Raw genomic sequence first — 19,474 nt, forward strand, 5'->3', positions numbered from 1 at the left:
AGGACTGCTGTGGTGAGCACAAGATTTCTCATCTGCGGGTCTGATCCTGCCCAACACAAGCAGTTTAAGCACAGACTGCTAAAGATCCCCTTGCCTTGCATGGGCTCATGATCAAGTTGTAATTGCTCAGCTATTGCATCTGTTTGCATAATTAAAACCAGCTGTCTCTGTTCTAGCTTCCATCCAAGAAATAGCTGCGCAAATACATTTTTTACTGTTAATGTAAAGAACAATTTTGTGGCCTTTGCCCTAACTGGCCCTTCAAAAGTAGCATTGGTGTTTTAATTCCTTCCAAGTTCACACAAAAATGTAACCCCCCAAAACAGTCAGTTCCTGTCCTTTCCTATTATCCAGCATAAGACCTGAGACGTTTCCCACTTGTATGGATTTACTGCCTAGTAATTATAGTTCATGAAATCCATTCACAGTAAAGTGTGTCCTGGATACTCCAACTCTTCCTGGCAAACCAAATGTTTAACATCATGAGGGGTATAAAAATATAAGCAATCGTGTCTGAGTCACTTTTAGTACAACAGATTAGTTTGCAGGGTCTGGCAGCATTTATAGCATAAATCACACTTTAGAGATGGGAAAATACTCCTAGATTATCTAGTTCAACTGTTTTTTGCCAGTATGTATTCTCCACTGCATTCATCCAAACCTGATTTGAGAAATATCTCTATGTATGAGATTTCCACCACTTCCCTTTGAGATTATCCAACAACTTGACAGAAATCACTGTTAGGAAATATATCCTGACATTTAAACCTACAGTTTCCATTGCTCAGTTTAAGCTTTTTTACTCCTAATGCTCAAACTTGAGTTAGCATCCCATTCCCTTCCCTTCCTTCCTTCAATGTTCACAGCCTCCAGATCTTTGCAGTTGGTTCAAACGTCCTATCATTGTTCACTCTTTCTCCCAGCTAACCCATGTATTGGTATGGACAAGGACACTTCTCCAGCTCTGCTTCCCTCCAGGTCAGGAATCACCCTAGAGCTCTTGAACATGGTTTTGCCAGCAGCTGAGAAGAGAAAGGATGCTAAGGACAGGTCAGCAGCCAAGGCAAACAGTTGCTCTCACACAAGGGAGCCATTTCCAGTATTTTGAATTATTTCACTTTTAATAGGTGTTTTTCCCCCTCTGGTAATGGTTCAATCACCTTTCCCTTAGCTGAACCACTCCTCCAACAAGAAAACAGAAGCCACCGACCAAGACATGTTTGGAGCTAAAGGCTGTTGCTATTTACTTGCGTATTTTGCTTTCTCACAAAAGTGCTTGGTACATTGTGGCCTTGACACTGAGCAAGGAGAGACCGTGTGTATGGGGCATGTAAAGTACATATTCCCCTCCTTGGCAGCAGCAGCTTAATGCACAGTTCAGTGCCCTGACTTTCTCCTCCCGACCCCCCTGCTTTATATTGTACTTGATACACACGAGCGCTCTCCCCGCCGCACGCTCAGTGCCCTTGTGGGGACGTGAGAGGTGGAGCAGTGGCCCTGGCCGCTTCAGTTCAAAATTCCCACCGACTCCTCCGAGGCCAGGATTTCACTTTAAATGACCGTTCTTCAAAAGCAGTGAAGGATTAAAACTGCGCCACATGAGTGCACTGGTTAAAATGGAAGACTTGCTAAGCAGTTACAGGGTCCAAAAAGAGTTACAGAGGGTCAAATTTCCAGTTCAGTGAACCCTGTCAGCTGTCCCAGGGCACTGCCTCGCTCAGGAGAACAGACTTGCCATCCGCACACACCAACGAGAATTAAAGCCTGAGATTTCCAAAGCTCAGGGCCTTGGGGGCACAAATCTGTTTGCTTTTATGCTGATTGGGAATGAGATTCCTACCAGACCTCAACCTAGGAAGGCACGCACGCTCCTCCAAGTTAGGAGAAGTGAGGTTATCTGGATTTGACAGTGTCTGGCACTGCCACGGCACCCGCAACAAATCCACTTGACAACACAACCCACGTGGCTCCTTTTACTTTTCCGATTCTCTCCCCCATCCCACCGGGGGGGGGGAGAAAGTGAGCGAGTGACTGTGTGGTGCTTAGTTGCCAGCTGAGGTTCAACCACGATGGCAATGAAGGAAGGAATCCAAGGCAAAGAGAAAAATCTTTCCTCTCCTTTTCAGTCTCTCTGACCTTTTAGGAGTTGGGTACCTACATGCTCATACCACTTGAATATAAAAAAGGCAACTTAGGGTATACATCAGGCAGTTACCTGTGTTGCTTTACATATGCATAGATATCTTGCAGCAAGCACTGAACTGTTTCATTGCCAACAATTTAACCATATTTTAAATTAATGCAGAACAGAGTATCTGTTTTAAGATGTTTGAAACAGGCACCTGGGCCAAACTAGACAACCCCTGTCCCTCTTTTGCTCTTACTGAGGGCAAAGCTCCTGCACGATCATCTTCCAACACGCTGTAACCTGCAGCTGAGAGGAGAACAAACCCCTTCCAGAGATGAAGTGTTTATAAAACAGTGACCTGCAGCAATGGTAAGACCAACACAACAGAAAATATCGGGTTCAGCTGCTTCTGTGCCCACTTTCCTTGTGTGGAAATGTCACCAACTGGAGGAGGTTGGAACATAGCCAGAGAAGCATCTCAGCCCTTCCTACAAACCCCTGTTTCTGAGGTAGTTCTCTTCTTAGTCCCCAAGATATATCTCCAAGGAGGTGAAATGCTGCTTTCCCCACCTTAGGGCCTACAAAAGGGCCCAGGTGAGGCAGGGTGTAAGAAGTAGTACAATCACAGAATGCCACAGACTTAATGTTCAGCTGAGCTTCTGCATACACTTCTCCTGCTGACAGCCTGCTGCAGAGCCAGTCCTATCAGTGCAACACAAGCATGGGTATGTGCCAGCATCCCCATTTTTAACAAAGGAGACCTGGCCATACAAAGCTTTACAGGGGCAAGAGGTCTTCCATGGTGCCAGCAAGCCAAATGCTCTCACATTACCTCCACTCCTAATGTACACTTGGTGCACTGATCATTGCTCTGAACATATACCACAAAATGTCTCTGCAGTGGTGGGATCCCAAATTTATAGCATGGAAAGGTCTTAAGATGAAAAATTCTAGGGCTTGAATGAACAAGTGGTCTGGATGCAAACCTGAATTCAGTGCAAGGTCAGAGGAGTTTTTCTTGTTCAAAATATCAGATCATGACATAGTTTGTAGCATGAATATGTCAGCCAAAAAGTCTGAAGCTTTCTGACAGACCCTGGCCCATTGCAACATCCAGCTGTCTCCTCTGAGAGTACAGTGTGAAGATCTACACTGTGTCCTGTCATCTCTGCAAGGTATTTCATCAGTCACCAGGCTGTTCTGCAATGTACTTAACAGCAAAATTGTGTAAGCTCAAAGAAAGTGAAGGCAAAGAGCAACTTTGGCAATCCCTGCCCAGGACAGTGAAGGTGACGAAGGCTGAGAATGGTCCTGCCATTCAGTCACATTACAGGTGGTGATTAGATATTTGCAGAGGGTTTTGCAGGTGTTTGCAATCCTGAAACAAGGAAGCAAAGGCTCTGAAAGGAGATATATGTGAGCTCTTTTATTGCATCAAGCTGGTTGACTAAATGCAGTAAACAGTGTAAAGTCTGTGGTTTCTCCTTTTGCTGGAGCTGATACCACAAGATAAAATTGTGGTTTATAATACCTTTATCAAAAAAATGGTAGTCAGCACTAACTGTAATCAATGCTCCTTTGCAAAACAACAGCCAAGGAAGGGAGCTGAGCCTGAGGGAATGGATTTAATCAGCTTCATTGACATTTGGCCTGATTAATATAACTGGAACTGGTTTCCTATCTTGTTTAGCACAAGAAAGTCTTGCCAACTCACCACCAGTAAACCCCCAGACTGATCGTGAGAACTAGTCTTCACATTAGATCAGGGAAGGGGAGGAAAAAAAAAACCAAACACCACATTTGTCTTGCACTTCCACAAAGCTTTCTCCTGTTCTGAATGACACTGCAAGAGCTGACAGTGGCTTCCTCCTGTCCACAGTAGTTCAGTTAAGAAAAGCCTTGTGCTTCTCACTGAGCTCTCTGGAAACTGATACATTAAAGTTAGTTCACACTAGAATGTGAGATAGGGCCATCGCATCCTTGATCTTCCTTTCATTCCCCCATGCATGTTTTGTGGGTTTTTTTTTTTCTCCACGGTGCTCTTCTACTTTGAGGGATATACACCAAAAGCCGTAGTTTCCAGGAGCAGAGGCAATGCATCCAGACAGGAATCACATGGAAGCAACCTGGGCAAAACATACATGTTGCCCTGAATGGGAACTTGGGATGAACCCGGTTTGTTTGTCCCCCCCCCTCCCCATTTTAAATGCATGTGAGGATTGTTCCAATGAAAGGTGCTGAAGTGGCGGAGACTGAAGTCCTGTATTGATCTCCCTAACAGGCAACAGCAATGCAATGTGCCCTGGCCCTGACCCACATGACCAGCTACAGGGGTAGCCACTCTCTCTTGAGCACTGGGCCTCCCCATTGAGAAAGCCATCACAGAGGGCAGGTAATGTCACTGGTCCAATGACCAGGCAGAGGATGTGTGTCTACTGGGTATGTGCACTTATTCCCATCAGGAGACAGTCATGTTTAACACTGCTAAACATCTCTGAAGTATTTTTTATGGCTCATAACCTGGCATTACAACCTACAGAGGAAATCTGCAGGGTGGGTGCTTTTTATAGAAGGGTGGTATTAGGGCCTGCCTCTGGCAATTCATGCAGCAGCATCTTGCCTGCTCCAGGGATGCTGGAGAGAGCAATACCAGTTTTCTGATCACAGACAATGATGCAACTAGTCCGCGGAAGACCTTACTGTCAATAAAGGCTGAAGCAATTAAAAGCTGACTCAAAGGTTTGGTGATGAGATACAAAGTCTTTTTGCCTCTAGATAACTGGTGCTAATTATATAGATTTTATGATGATGTTGCAAAGTCATGATAGCTCAAGTAGTTCCCGGATGAAATCAGCCCAATTATCCTCAGACAGGGCTTCAGGCAATGAAAGCCCAAAAGCAGTTGCCTTCAGCCAGGCCTCCAGCTTGTGACTTCAGCTTCAAGGCCAAGGCTTGGCAATGCTGGGACAAAGACTTGCTTTCAAAGATGGCTCTTCCCTGTTGGGAAGCAAACCATGTTTCTGCTATCCTCCCAACAGCACAGTGGTAAAAGGTGTTTCACAGGCAGTCTTGGAGACAAGATCCCTGCGATGAGGGCTCGCAGTCAAAATAAAAAGCCAGAGAAATAAGAGAACTCAAGAGGAGAAAAAGAGAAAAAAAATTATAAAGCAACTGGAGCTCACTGATTGGGGCCCTTTGGGATGCTGTGCTGGAGTTTTCCCGGGGACTGACAGATAATCCCAGGGCTTTAACTCCGACAACTTCTGCCAGCAGCATCCTTTGGTCCTAGTAACATAATAGTCAAACACCTCAAAAGGGGCTGCCGGAGACATTTGGATTCCCTTGTGGCTAATTATAGATTTTAAAGCTGTGGAGGGAGTGGGTGTTTCCCCCATAAAAAAAAAAGTATAATTGTATAACTCCACACCCCCTTACTTTCTAATGCGACACACATAGGGAATCTCGTACATCAACTACAAAGTGTGTATTGTTCTGTGTCAGCAGATAAATAATTCACCATCTGAAGACTTGGAAGCTTTTCTCTTAGTTCAGGATTATTGTTCCACTTGATGCATGAAGTTGGCAGCTTTACTTTCTTCTTCTTCCCGAGAGAATTGGATCACTCTAAGACTTGAGTAACTTCCAGGCTAATAGCTCACCAAGATTTTTGTGTGTGTGTGCACGCGCACACATTCCTGTGGAAGAAGTTAGGTGGAGAGGTGATTTCATTTGTCTTTTATTGTCATTCATTTTTAACTATGTACTTTTTTAAAAAATAATAAAAAACCCTATGATGTTGCAACTGTTGCCTCTTGAATTTCTTCCAGCCATCTTTAAAATCTATGATGGTCTATCAGCCAAAAGTTCCAAGGGAGGAGGAAAGGGCTGTGTTGCTGGTTGAGGGTTTGTTTTAGTTTTGCTTTTTAAAAAACAAAACATCTCAGAGTGAATTTGTACTAACACACATCTGACTAGGGTATCGCTATGTGGTCATGGCTGTCCTTTATGGCAGCCTACCCCTTGCTAGACTATTCCAGCCATCAAAGAAACACATGCTTTCTGGCAGGCACGAACTAGTCTCGTACCCCATTTTTCAAACCAAGGGGAAGTCCAGATCTTTATCCAATAGCCCCATTCCTATATTTCATTAGTGCAGAAAAAACAAAGATCAATACAGACCTCCATCAAGAGAGCAAATTCCTAGTGTGATTATGCTTTTATTCTGGTATTCTTAATAGTAATTAAAATTCTCTTGAAGAGGAATATTTTTCATTGACTTCAGCAGGCTTTTGATGGGAAACACAGTCTGGAGGTTTTTGACAAAATGTTACTTTGACAGAAAATGCAGACTCACTGAAATTGAAACAGTTCCTGGGAATAGCTTTCACAGTGACAGCTCAGTAAAAATGCTGTTATCTCAGGTCCACAACATACTTTTCAGAACCAGAGTAGGAAGAGAAAACATGAAGTAGCAAAGTACCGTTGGCCAGGCCATCCACCCTGATACAGGAGACTTAGTGTCAGGTTCAGACTGTGGATTTAAACATGTATCAGCTTCTCTAAGAGAATCCAAATTACTGGGACTTTAGCTAGTTTCAATGGGCTGCTTATGCTTTCCAGTTTGGGAACTGTCAGTCCATCTCAGCGCGAAGCAGGACTATTTTTGAATGTTTCAAGTGTTCCTCAGGATAGGAAAAAACATTTCCTGCCAGCTGTACTTTAAATCGGGCCATAAAGTTTTACATTTAAAAACAATTGTGAAACATGACTCAAACAAGATGCCCTCAGGGCTGCACACTAAAGACAACAGCAGCTTTGCTATCAGCTTTGATGAGTACTCAGCTATACAGTCATAGTTATACCTCTGTAAGAGAGAGAGGGAGCATTCTAACTAGAAAGAGAAATGCGTGTCTCATTCTGGACCTCTGCTTGTATCAGAGGTGAAGATGCAATTGCCTAGACATAGAAAGAATTATTGTCCTTGGAGAGAGAGGAGAGAGAGAGAGAGAGAACTCTAACAACAGCGTTAAGATTAAAATTCAGAGAAGCAGACAGAACTGAGGTTTCTACTGCTGCAAAAACAACTGGCCAAAACCTCATCTGACATTAAGCGGCATGTCTGCAGTGAATTCAACAAGGTGATACAGATTTACACCAGCTAAGAAGTCATCCCAGAAAAAGTTTGTAAAATAGGACCAGCATTCAGGGGAAATTCTGAATGCTTTAAGTCCGGGAGAGGTCCAAGAAGAAAGGACCTTCTGGCCAGGAGTTGTATTTGAAAGGGGCAGAAAAGAAGCAGCTGAGATCCAGCACAGTGCTGTGTACAAGCACATGCTGGAAGGGGGGCACAGATGAACAGTGTCCTTCCGAAAGTCAGCTTATATCACACCTCAGACACTCCGCTGGTACACAGCACATTGAGGGCATGCACATTCACGGGCCAGAATTACATCATGTACAATGATAACTCAGCAAGAAGAACAGACGAGTCTGCTTTCTTAAAACAACAACACTGAATGGCTTAGTGCATGTCAGAGGAGGGCACAAAATTTAAGGTTTATTGGGGTTTTTTATTTTTTTTTTTAACAGTGCGCAAGAACCGATGGATTGGGATGGGGTTGCGCAAGAATTGCATTAAACCCTATGGTACATTTCCAAGCCTTGTTTGTCTGAAGAATTGACTCTGAGCACAGACACTTATCAATAGAAGCCTAAGCAAATTTCAGGACAAGCTCCCCCCCCCCCCCCCCCCCGACTTGAACATCAAGGTCTTCCAGGGCTGCAGTTGCTGTAGTAACTGGAAGGAGCTCATTAAATGATCAACCTGAAGGCTAAAGCTATCAGAGTTGAAATGACCAAAAGTTAATATTTAACCTAAATCCTCTTATTTGTTTAAAAACATGCAGCTCACTTTGTATTAACGGTTGCCTTGTGGACCTACTTCAGAAATAGCTGTGGAACCATGAGACCACTGAAATTTTCATACATGTCCCAAATAATGTCTAGTTCCTCAGTGGTGGAGTCTCTGACAGCTGCCTCCTACTAGAAATCGTGCAACAACATACTTAGGTAGAGAGCTATTTCCTCTGATCTTTTGTGTCTGTCAATCACTTAATATGCACGTGTCTAAGCATGTTGTTTTTAATGATTTCCACAATCTAATGGCATTATACATTATTTTGTTTTAAGAGCTAAGGAGAATGAGCATGATCTATTGTAGCCTCATTAGATTCTGTCCTTTGGACAACCGTTCCAGGGGTGAGTTATGCTTTGCCTTGAGCCCAGCAGGCAGAACCAAATGGAAATAGATTGCTGCGGCAAAATTAAGTGACCCATCCCCTACTATTGCTTAAACATGTCTAGCCTCCCTCACTGCTGTTTCAAATGTCTGGCAGGCCACTCTTTCCACAGCTTTCAATATTAACTGCTATTTTTCATCAATGAAATAGCATCTGTGGACAGCCAGGAGGGACCTATTAACTGGGGCTACTTTATGCTCGTCCACCAGTAGAACAAGGATACTCTAAGGAAGGGCCTCATTTGGTCAGCTCCTACTTTACTAACATAAAGCAACACATCTTCTTCAGTACATGGATGCCAAAGGACCTCAGTAGACCATTGCTTTCAGTAATTTCCTGTGGCTACGATATGGCCAGACTAGGTCCCACCTGTCTCTGACAACATCTGTCCCAACTGAACATAGCTTTTAATGAAAATACTAGGAGGAAAAATGCCTCTCTAATCCTACTACCAATCCTGGCTCACAGAAGAGTTTTGTCTGCCCTGGAAATATTCCTCTACCTACAGTTTCTGTTTGGGGGATCTTATTGCAGGTAGTAGCTGCTGACACAGAACATTTGGATGCAACCAGAAACTACTATGATAATGATTTGTCAAATCTGTCCTGTCCTAACACAAAGGCAGAGAGTATCTCTACAAGGGATAGGGAATGGCAAGTCTATTTCACAGGATTTCTCCAGGCTATTCAAGGCTTTTAATACACAGAAGACATGACAGTTCACTGCCATTTGTGACCTAATTAAACATTATTTTGTGATTCCAATTAAACATCAGCAGATGCCAGGCAGAAAATGCAGGTCATATGGCCAAATGTGACAAACATATCACTGAATCATAGCACTTTCTAATACTTCTGATCCTCCTTCACCAAATCCAGAGTTAAGACCACGCCAGTAATTCAGACATTAAGGTTTTGCACATTAATGGTTAGCAAAGTCGCCATGTAAAATAAAGCTGTGACCATGAATGTGTTATACAACAGCTTCATAAAAACAATCTTTATTGCCACTGCTGATGGAGTGGGGGCACCCAAAGCTTTATAAATATGTTACAGAAGCCAGGCCTAGGTGCAACTGCCTGTCATGGGCTCAGATTTTTAGTGTAAACCTGACATCTCCTTTACACTACTACAGCTGGAGGCAGTTAGATGGGAGGCTTTGTCTTAATCCAATGCAAGACTATTTGTTTAATTATAAACAGGTATCATCCTTAATTGAACTGTTGGGTCTCTTGCAGAGCTAGAAAACAGTATAGAAAGACCTGAGGCACCCACCCACACAGCCCCAGATTTGGCCACACATCTTGACATGTCCCAGTTAGACAGTACCTTGCTTGGGGGTTTTTTTGGTTATCCTTTTGCCCCTTGTTCAGCATATTTCAGCTGACCCCGTGAGGGAGCAGAAATAGTAGTGTGGCTGGAAGAGCTGTACACTACAGCTTGCAAACAGGAATGGGAAGGCAAGAGAAGGAGCCACCACGATGGATGCATCCACTTGGGGGTTTTTTAGCTACCTTCACCTCACAGCACACAAACGACACTTGTCATGGGGACATCCTGATCTTCCCTTCCCAGAGACCCTATGCCAGGCCTTGGCACGCCCTGGGCACACTCTTGCCCCAGCTTCCTCCTGCACCTCCTTCGTCCTTTACCCCCAGTATTACATCTCTGCCAGTAAGTGACCATGACTCCAACCAGGAAAGGTTTGCCTTGAATCACCTCTACATTGATGCTGTGAAAGGACTGCTCTGCAAGTCAGCAGAGATATTTCTGCAGGGGTAAGGATTAGAGCATGCACTGAGCCATCCCGAGGAACAACCCTCCAAGCAGTAAACCCCAGAAAAAAGGGGAAAAAAAACCAAAAAAAACCACCCCAAAAAACACAGACACCACACACCAAAGCTCAGCTTTGCTGTTGCGCTGTCTCCTGGCTGCTTTCTGAAGCAAAGCTCCAAGGAGGAAGTGCACTTGGACTTTATACGCATATGGTCAGCATGGAGGCTGGGAAGGATGCCTGCATGTCCCTTCTCTCAAATACTCCCCCCCCGTATGATCTAACTGCAGTCTGCAGATCTGCAGCTGTCAGAGTCGGCTCTTTCTGTGCTTGGTAATCTGAGGCTCTGCAAGCAAGCAGTAGCTGCTCGCCTCGCCTGCCTTCCTAAGGCAACACTTGCTCAGCGAACACAAATATGTTTACTGTGGAAACTTTGTACTTGCCTTACTGCCCTTGCTCTTTGCCAGGTGTTTTTCTTTTTATACACACAGGAGACGCAGAGCCATGTTCTAATACAGAAGTATAGGTTCATGTGCATGTGTTTATTAATAAACAGGTGGGCAAATCTATTTGCTTACTGCCTCATTTGAGTGATTTATTTAGTTATTTTTAGACCTGTTAGACATACAGACTCAAAGCAGCAACAGCAGGGCCTGGCTATTGTAATATAGTGAAGCTACATTCACAGACTGTTTTTTCCAGAAAGAAAAAAAAGGAGGATATGTAGCTATAAGGGCACCCAGCACCAGTCAGCCCTTTTCTCCTCACACCAGTTTCAAGCTGGTGTCATTATTGACTTCCATGATGTTGCCTTGGGGATAAGTTGGCAAGAAATTCAGTGTCCAGGTAGACCAGAACCCCCTCTAAGGGCTGCAGTACAGAATCATGCTTAAGCATCCTGATAGTACAAAAATATGCTGCTCTAAGCAATGCTATCTATAGGAATATATATACACACACACACGTGTAAGAAATAATGTTTTTCTCTTCTGATATTAAAAAAGGAGCTTGAGATACTGCTTTCATAGCCCCAGCTTCAGGGGAGATCAGAAACAGACTGCGTAGCAAGGCATACAATGCAGAAGGGAATGAGAAGTTGGTGCCAATGTTAGACAAGGGGCTACAGCCCCTAGTATCTCCCCTTCTTCACCCACAGGAAACCTGAGACATGCTGGGCATGCAGCCCAAACCAACCCTGATCTCACTGAGATCAGGCTGCTTAGGGATTCTCCCAGCCAAAAATCACCTTAAAAAACCACTAATGTCATTCGCAAGTGAAAGAAGATAAAATGCAAAACCTCCTTTCCTCAGAGGACTGCTTTCACTTCCTGAGGACACAGTCCTACCCAGATCCATGAGGACACACCACAAGGAGGGGACCTAACACAGCACAGCCAGACAAGAGGCGGCTCACAAAATGGGCCACAAAGCAAGAGCTCGTAAACAGTTACGGGTCAGCCAGGGTCCCCCAAAAGGTTTTGCTCCGACAAGACTGTTCTTGCTGGTTCCTAGGCCCTGTCTCCCTCTGGAAATTGCACAGGGCCTCCCCGAGGTGGCTGCCATGGGTTTCATACCCCTCTTGGGATGCAGACACAGCTGAACAGGCACTTTCACTGTTCCTAGCATCCTCCCACTACCCTGTTGCAATAAGCAGAGTTGATTGTCGACTTCAGCCAAATAAGCAAGCATAAATGCCAGTAAGAGAAAACATTGCATACATCCCTCATCTGGAAATTATTGTTGTTTGTATTTATGTTCCCACATGTTGTCAGGGTAATGTCTGGGCTCAAGCCCACATGTGGAACAATCTGGACTGTGCCCTGTACTAGGAAACTCTCTAGCTCAGAGGCTAAACTGCATTTGCTCCTCCTTGCCTCCTGAAAAACAGCCTGTATGCTTGCCTTTATGGTTCAGAGCACAGCCTCTTTTATCCAGAGTAGAGGAAAATAAAGACTTGACTTGTTTATTTTTACACTAGGACACTGAGCAGGAGGAAGCCCTCTCTTCTGTGCCAGAAGAAGAAAAAGAACAACAGGTCCAGAAAGGAGCACGATCCCCTGAGTCACACTTTGTGGCACAGCCTAGGCCCAGCCACCTGAACCAAACCAGGGACCTATCCTACATCCCCCTGAGCAAGGCCAAACACAACCAGGACCCTAAGCTCAGACACCTCAGTTAGGGAGCACCTCAGCTTCCTCCCAGCCAAGCACAATTCATCACTACCTGGGCTTAAACACCAGCAAACAGTCTTTAGCCACCAGCCTTAAGACCCTTTCACCCCTGAATGGACTCTCCTCAAAAAAAAAAAAACCCAAACCCAAACCAAAAGATTCAACCATGTCAATCACAGCCTCCTCAAGATAGTACCTGCTGAAGGTTCATTCCTCAAAGCATCTCACTTACACAGGCCAGCTACTCCTTGCTGTAGTCTCCCTCCTTGATCATTCCCTGGAGGTAACTACACCCAACTCACCATCCCACCCACTCACCTGAGCTCCTCCCCTTATGGGAGCCTGGAGATGCCCTCAGCTGAGAACTCTGATTAGCCCCAGACCCAGGTGAGACTCCCTGTTCCCTCCCAGATCAACCCAGCAAGCAAAGTCGTTAACCCTGAGTGGGAAGGCTGCTTGAGTACAAACTGAGAAGGAAGCCATGGCTCTGACAAATTCAGTAAGACTTTGGCCTTCGCTGACAGAGCTGAGACTAAACCTGGGCGAGAGCCCTTTTTTTTGTCTTGGTCTCTGCACCCAGAGCCTGAACAGGAGAGGTTCCAAATCCATGTGCTGCTTATCAACCTGGCAGCCACAGGCTCGCAGATTAAACGTGAGGCAGGACGTCAAAAGTTGTAAATCATGTTTCCACCTCTGCCAAGAAGGTCCACCTCTGTCCTTGGGCCCATCCAAAAAATTAGGGGAGCTAATACCTCTGCATTGCCTCAACAATACCGCTGATCAGAGAAAGCAAAGCATGGTGAAGAATGACTGAGCTTAGGAATGACTGAGAATATGACCTTGAAGATCTAAGCATCTTCTCTCTGCTAGAGTTTTTCTCTTTTCCCTCATGATGGTTGCTATCACATTGCAACACTAATCAGAAATATCATTCTGTTGTTGCTGCCTCCACTTGAAGGCCCTAAAGACTTTAGTTGTCTTCTCTTCAGTGTCGCACTTTTCCCAGAGTACGCAAATGGCCTTGAGATGGTCTTCATGGGTTGAGTCTGTGTGCTGATGCCAGGCAAGGGGAACAGCAAATGGCTTTTATCATATGGTTGCATTTAGAGGTTGCAGCCATGGGACTCTGAGGCAGATATTTTCCAAAGACAAGCAGGAAACAGTGGACATTGTCCCATGAAAATATCTACAAACACGAAAGAAGTCTGTTCCAGTGAGCTGTTCATGCTTTGGTCATAGAAATCACATTTCTGGGGTTGCTGAAAAGTGAAGGAAAAGTCAACTTCAAAGAGAACTGCTGAGGTTTGAACAAAACCACATAATTCTTGAAATTTGCATTTGACAAAAAAAAAAGGCATAAAAATCTCTTACAAAAACTGAAAAAATCTGAAATTCATTTGACAGAAAAGCTTGACTGGTGGAAGACCTTCAACTAGAAAGAGAGAGGAGGTGCCGACAGCAGACAAGTGGGTTACGGAGAGCCCTCCACTGCCTTCGCACCCTGTTGTTCCAGGGCTCCTCTGTTAATGTAGCCACAGATGTGGCCTCATGAGAGGTCTTCAAGGACAAACTAAGAGAAGATTCCACTCCTCGTTCTCTCTGCATAGCTGTGTGACCACAGCGAGTCCCCGAATAGCACTTCACTTAAATAAACCCCCAGCTGGCTGCAATGTTTTGCACTAGAAACTTTATTTGTCTTTAACATTAGCTCATCAATAGAGTCTTTCTGGTAAAATCACAACATCCTCAGTTCACAAGAGGAGCCTCCGTGGAAAGAAAACGAGGAAGAAGGAGCATCACTTCAAAACACCCAACACTGGCAGGTCCAGGCATCACACAGCCGCAGCGAAGGACCAATCCAGCAGTTCTGGGAACTGAACCAGCACAGCCAGCATCCCCAGTGACTGCCTACCACCGCATTAACAATTCTGCTGTCTCTCTTGCTCCCTTGCTCTCTCACATTTTCTGGTGAACACTTTCAATTTTCTCCTAATGAAAACGAATTTTTTTTTCTGGGCAGCCCCAAATGTGCTTTATTTGTCCTGTGCATCTTGTTAGACTGCCAGCTGACTCAGCCTATCTCTTGCTCTGCAAATATACTGCATCTATGACACACAGACTCTATTTGCAAGGTTTCTCTGTGGGTTACATATACCTACTTAGTCACTATAAGGCAGGTAGAAACCTCTCTCTCAACAGCACATCACTCTAGCTAGTGACTAGTTATTTGTTGATCCAATAAACTGCCTTGAAAGTAATAATTAGAACTTATCACAACAAAGAGTAGAGTTTATTAAATCCCACACAAATTATCTAGTTGCAGAAGTTGAATAAAAGATCAGAATAAACAGCAGAGATTACATTGGACTAGATCTTCTGTACTAACTTTCAAAATGGGCACTCTTATGCAATCTAAAATATTTGTGTTAATAGATAACAGCTAGTGCATCAGCAGCCGGTCATTTTCTTTAAAACAAATGTGTTTGAGAAGAGTAAGCAGAAAGTATCAAAGTTAAGGAAGGAAAGATTGTAGGTAGATGTATAGGAAGGTACTGCAAGGTGCAAATTGGATTTTAGTGCAAGGAAACCTCTGAGGGTGCAAATCAGCCTCCTTTTGATCAGACCATAAGGGTGAAGTCTTAAGCAGCATGGAAGTGCTTTATGAGATGATAAAGTTGGGGGGGGGGGGAAATTCAAGCTGAACTTGTTGCTATTTACTCTGGGAGCCAGCATGGTCCCCACAGAAGATGAAGAACATGAACCCATCTGCAGAGGTCACCGAGGGCCATTGCAAGGACTCAAAAAGTCACAAGCAGGTATAGCCAAGTTGTTTCCCTACTGCTCCCCAGGTCCTGCAGCAGCTGCGAGGGCCACAGCACACCTGTGCCAACATCCCTCATGCCACATCAGCAAAATGAACACATTTGTCATTCCTTGTGCTTGACCTTATGCAGGTCTTAAGCGTATCCAGAGGGCTAAAAAGCATCCCCACTTCTCCCCCAGTGTGCTTCAATTAATTGCATCTATACATCAGTGTGTACACGTCTCAAAATCACATCAAATGATTAAGCTGTGATTAACGCCTGGGTCTGAGAAGGAATTGGTACATTTGGGTTTGCTCTACAGCTCTGCCACAAGCTCCCCAAGAACTATTAGTCAAATAATTTAAATGCTTTTTCTGACTGCACAATGAAGGTGACAACTACTCTTCAGGGCGCTTGAAAGGCTTAATTCCCCACTGGGAAGCATGTTCTGCTCCTCAGCTGTAAGATGCTAGAGAAGTACCAAATATTATTATTAATTTAGAACAGCTAATTTGTTTCACTGAGATTAGCATGAAAATGCAGGAGCAAAGCAAGAAAGGTGGCTCCAGCTCTCCCTGGATTCACAGTCCTCCACCCACCAGGGATCTGTCACAGGGTATCAGGTAACTCTCATGAAGTCATCAAGACCAATTCTAATTTGCTAATCATTCCTTTAAGCATGACACAGATTGATTCGCATTAAACTTTCATGGGTGTCACTGATCTCACGCACAAGCCTGGATTATCTACCAGGCAGTGCCAGTGATACCGAGTGAGGGGTAAGCGCTCAGGCAACCAGACAGTGCTTCAGAAGGGCTGTTGCGAGCTTCGGTGCTGAAGAAAATCCATGCGCTTTTGAAGGCAAGTGTGTTACTAATGTGTATTTAGCAGTTGTTGGAATACCCTGTGAGGGGACTAAAGGTCCCAGGTGGCAGGTAAATGAACACCCTCCAGTTGTGCCATTAATTCCTAGGGAGCAAGAGGGAGAGTTTACCAGCAAACTTCTCAACTGTAACTAACTCGATTTTCTGAGGGAGGACAGATCGCTCGTCACCCACACTCCCCTTCCAGCCAAAGCTGACCTTCCCCAGGAGCATCTGCTACTTCCAGAAGGGGCGAGCCCGTACCAGAGGCCATTTCCACATCAGCCGAGGCAGAGAGGTCTCATTTACAGCAAGGGGCTCCCCACATCAGCCCTGCCCCGGGATGCCCGCATCCACATCTCAGCTCCGTGGTGCCACAGTGTCCTGGTCAGACATGTGAACTGGCACAGCGGAGCCAAGGTCCAGCACAAGTGCCAGTCCATGAGACTGCTTGCTACGACGCTGCCGCCGTCAGCGCAGCCTGTTTTTCCAGCCGCTCTGGCTGCAGGACGGCCATTCTGACATAATGAAATTTCCAAGCCCTTTGCCCTCCCTGATGCATTATCTGCCACTAGGGACGCCCAGTCTGAATGAAACTAGCTCCAGCCAACTCTCTCAGGTCCAGGACATGTTGTCCACAGAAAAACAACGCACACCAGAGAAACAAAAGTGAGAGACTACCTGGCTGCCGTTTATAGACTTCTCAGAAAAAGTCAGCAGTCAACAGCCAAACATGAACATTCACGTCACTCCTTCACTTACGGAAGGCGAGTTTACTAAATGCCTGGACTCTTTTCAGCCCAATAGCCTGATCCCTGTATTTGCAACCATAATGTTGGAATAACTAGCAGGGCTTAAGCTGGTGCCCGCTGGACTCACTAGGAGAGGCAGATGCCAGAGGCTTTTTTAGATACAGAACAGTAATTCTTTGTACCTTTCTTTTTGTGGGTTGCTGGACTCCACCCTCAGTCACATGCAAAACAATTCCTGGATAGATGTTTCCACTGAAGATCTCAGAGTGCCTTGTAATTATTGAGGTTCCTGTATCTGGGTCATATGGATAAATAATATTTCTGCTTTGGGAAGTGCTAAGACTCACTCGAGGCCACTCCAAGAATTAGCTACAGAGTCAGGAGGACTGACAGCGAGCAATCCCAGCCCCTTCTCTTTATGTCTGCCAACTGTCTAAGGCATGACCTATGACTACCATTCACTAAGCCCCCTGCCATAAAGCTGCCATTGCCCCAGAGCACTTCACACCAGGTGCTCTGACACTGGCTACTAGCTCAGACCACCCTCCTCCTGCACAACAAGCAGAGCCCTTTCTGCGAAAAGAGCCTGTTACTCTCTTTGTGCCAGAAAAGACAGAACAGTGCCTGTTACACCATAACTTGCTTTAGTTTCTGTTTTCCTTCCTCCGCTCCCTTCCAGAGAACTATAGGCCACATTCACCTCAATTTTCTCTCCCTTTCAGGATGGTTAGGACTCCACCATGAGCAGGGGAAGAGTTACCAGACATGCACCACTGTGAGCAAGAGGAGAGCTGGCTTTCCCAGCAGTTGTTTGTCATTCGTGTATTTCACTCCCATTCCACCTAACACCTTGGCTTGCTGCGCTCAGCAGAGATGCAAACACTGCCCTCTGCTCGTGATGGCCAGAGCCTTGTCAGATGTTGCTCTGAACCGCAGGACGCTTAAATAGCAAGCTGGGGCTCAGCAAGCTGCTGGCCAAGGCATACACACTCCATGGGGCAGGATAGGTGAGCTGATGAAAGCTCTCCACAGCAGACTTCTCCAAGGGCTAAGAAGTTCATCCAGCCTTAGCTCTGTAGATCAAGTACTTACATGGGTTTTGAGTCAGCCTAACCACAAAACCATTAGAAAAGTGATAATCGGGTAGGGAACACAGCAAGAGATGAAGGATGTGTTCCAGCTCCAGCTGGAGGAAGACCTGCACTGAGCTAGCAGAGCAGTTAAAAGCTCAGACCTGTAAAAAGCTGAGCACTGAGGAGCTACAAACCTCATGATATAGGATCATTTGACCAAAAGAGTCATTAAATCCCATCCCTCTAGCTGTATGCAAACACACACTAGATGTTAAGGCTGGAAGATTCTTCACAATATCTATTTTTCACACACCACACACCTTCAAACACACCCACCCCCCAAAAAAAGGCAAGAATAAAACTAAAACCTGTGGGATAAGAGATTGAAAGCCACAAAAACACACATCCCAGAAGAAACGAGCAAAGAAAGCCAAGGACCCACCAGGATCTGCAGTCCCTGCCTTAGCTGGGAAATTTTTTCCCTGGATAAGCCATGGCGGTCACTGTCCTTGGCTTGAGCTGAAGTCAGTGGGAGCTTAGCACAGCTCATTCTTTAAAAGCAATGTCTCTGAATAACAAGCAAGCAAAGCATGGCAATCACTGAACCGAGTGAATAACGGGCTTCATAGGTGCTGTCAAAAGGGGAGAAGGAAAATCCCAGCTGGCTCCAAACAGCTTTCTATGTGTGTTGGCAGGTCCTTGGTATTGCTGCCAGACAGGGAGGGCAGGTCCGAGCTGAGAGCCCGTGGTACAGCACATCCAGGCTTACATAAACCAAGGGGCCCGGGGTAATCATTAACACTGGCTTATTGCCACTGGCTTTGTGCTGGAGTCACCTGGTTGTTTGGATTAAATGTATAGTGGCCATTTAGACAAGGAGAAGTCTCCTGGCACAAGGATTTAAGTGGAAACAACCCCCTGGGGATGGTGGGAAGCAGGGGACTGTTGTAAACAGCGCAGGTCTAAACGCAAGCACTCCTCCAGAGAGCCATATTTGCCACCTTTCATCACACCACGCTGCTTGATGGGCTGGTTTGCTTTCCGTAGGAGTGCAGCTCCCTGAGCTCCCTCCCAAACTGTCAGGGGGAAAAGCCCCCACATAACACAGGTCAGGGGAGCAGGACCCTTCTTGGGGAGTTTTACCTTGGTGACTCCCAAGTGCAACACAGCAGCAAGCGAGCTTATTCCTCTCTCCTTGGCATCCTTTCCAAAAGTTATCAGTGCAGCCTGACTTTATCTAATGCCCCGTCTTTACCTTTCTTTGCTTATCTGATGTCTCACTTACGTGTCCTGTTACTCTTTGCCTTCTATAACCCGCTGTGTGTTATTGACATGTGGTCTGTGCCACTGTCTGGGGCAAAGGAGATTTGGGACTTCTTCGTTCTGTTCCCATTTCCCCTCTGCGTTGCTCTGTGGTCTCAGACACATCACTCCACTGCTCTGTGTTTAGCCATGGGTCACAGAAGTCAGGTCACCTTACAGAAATATCACTTTACTCTTATTCCTTATGCTTAGTCCTTACCTCGAGTACAACCTTCCCAGCTGATGGCTCCTCACCTCTTGTAACACTATTCCTTCACCACTAGCTCTGATGAAGAGAGTATAAACAGA

The sequence above is a fragment of the Aptenodytes patagonicus genome, chromosome 8 (genome assembly GCF_965638725.1).
Source record: "Aptenodytes patagonicus chromosome 8, bAptPat1.pri.cur, whole genome shotgun sequence".
Taxonomy (NCBI): domain Eukaryota; kingdom Metazoa; phylum Chordata; class Aves; order Sphenisciformes; family Spheniscidae; genus Aptenodytes; species Aptenodytes patagonicus.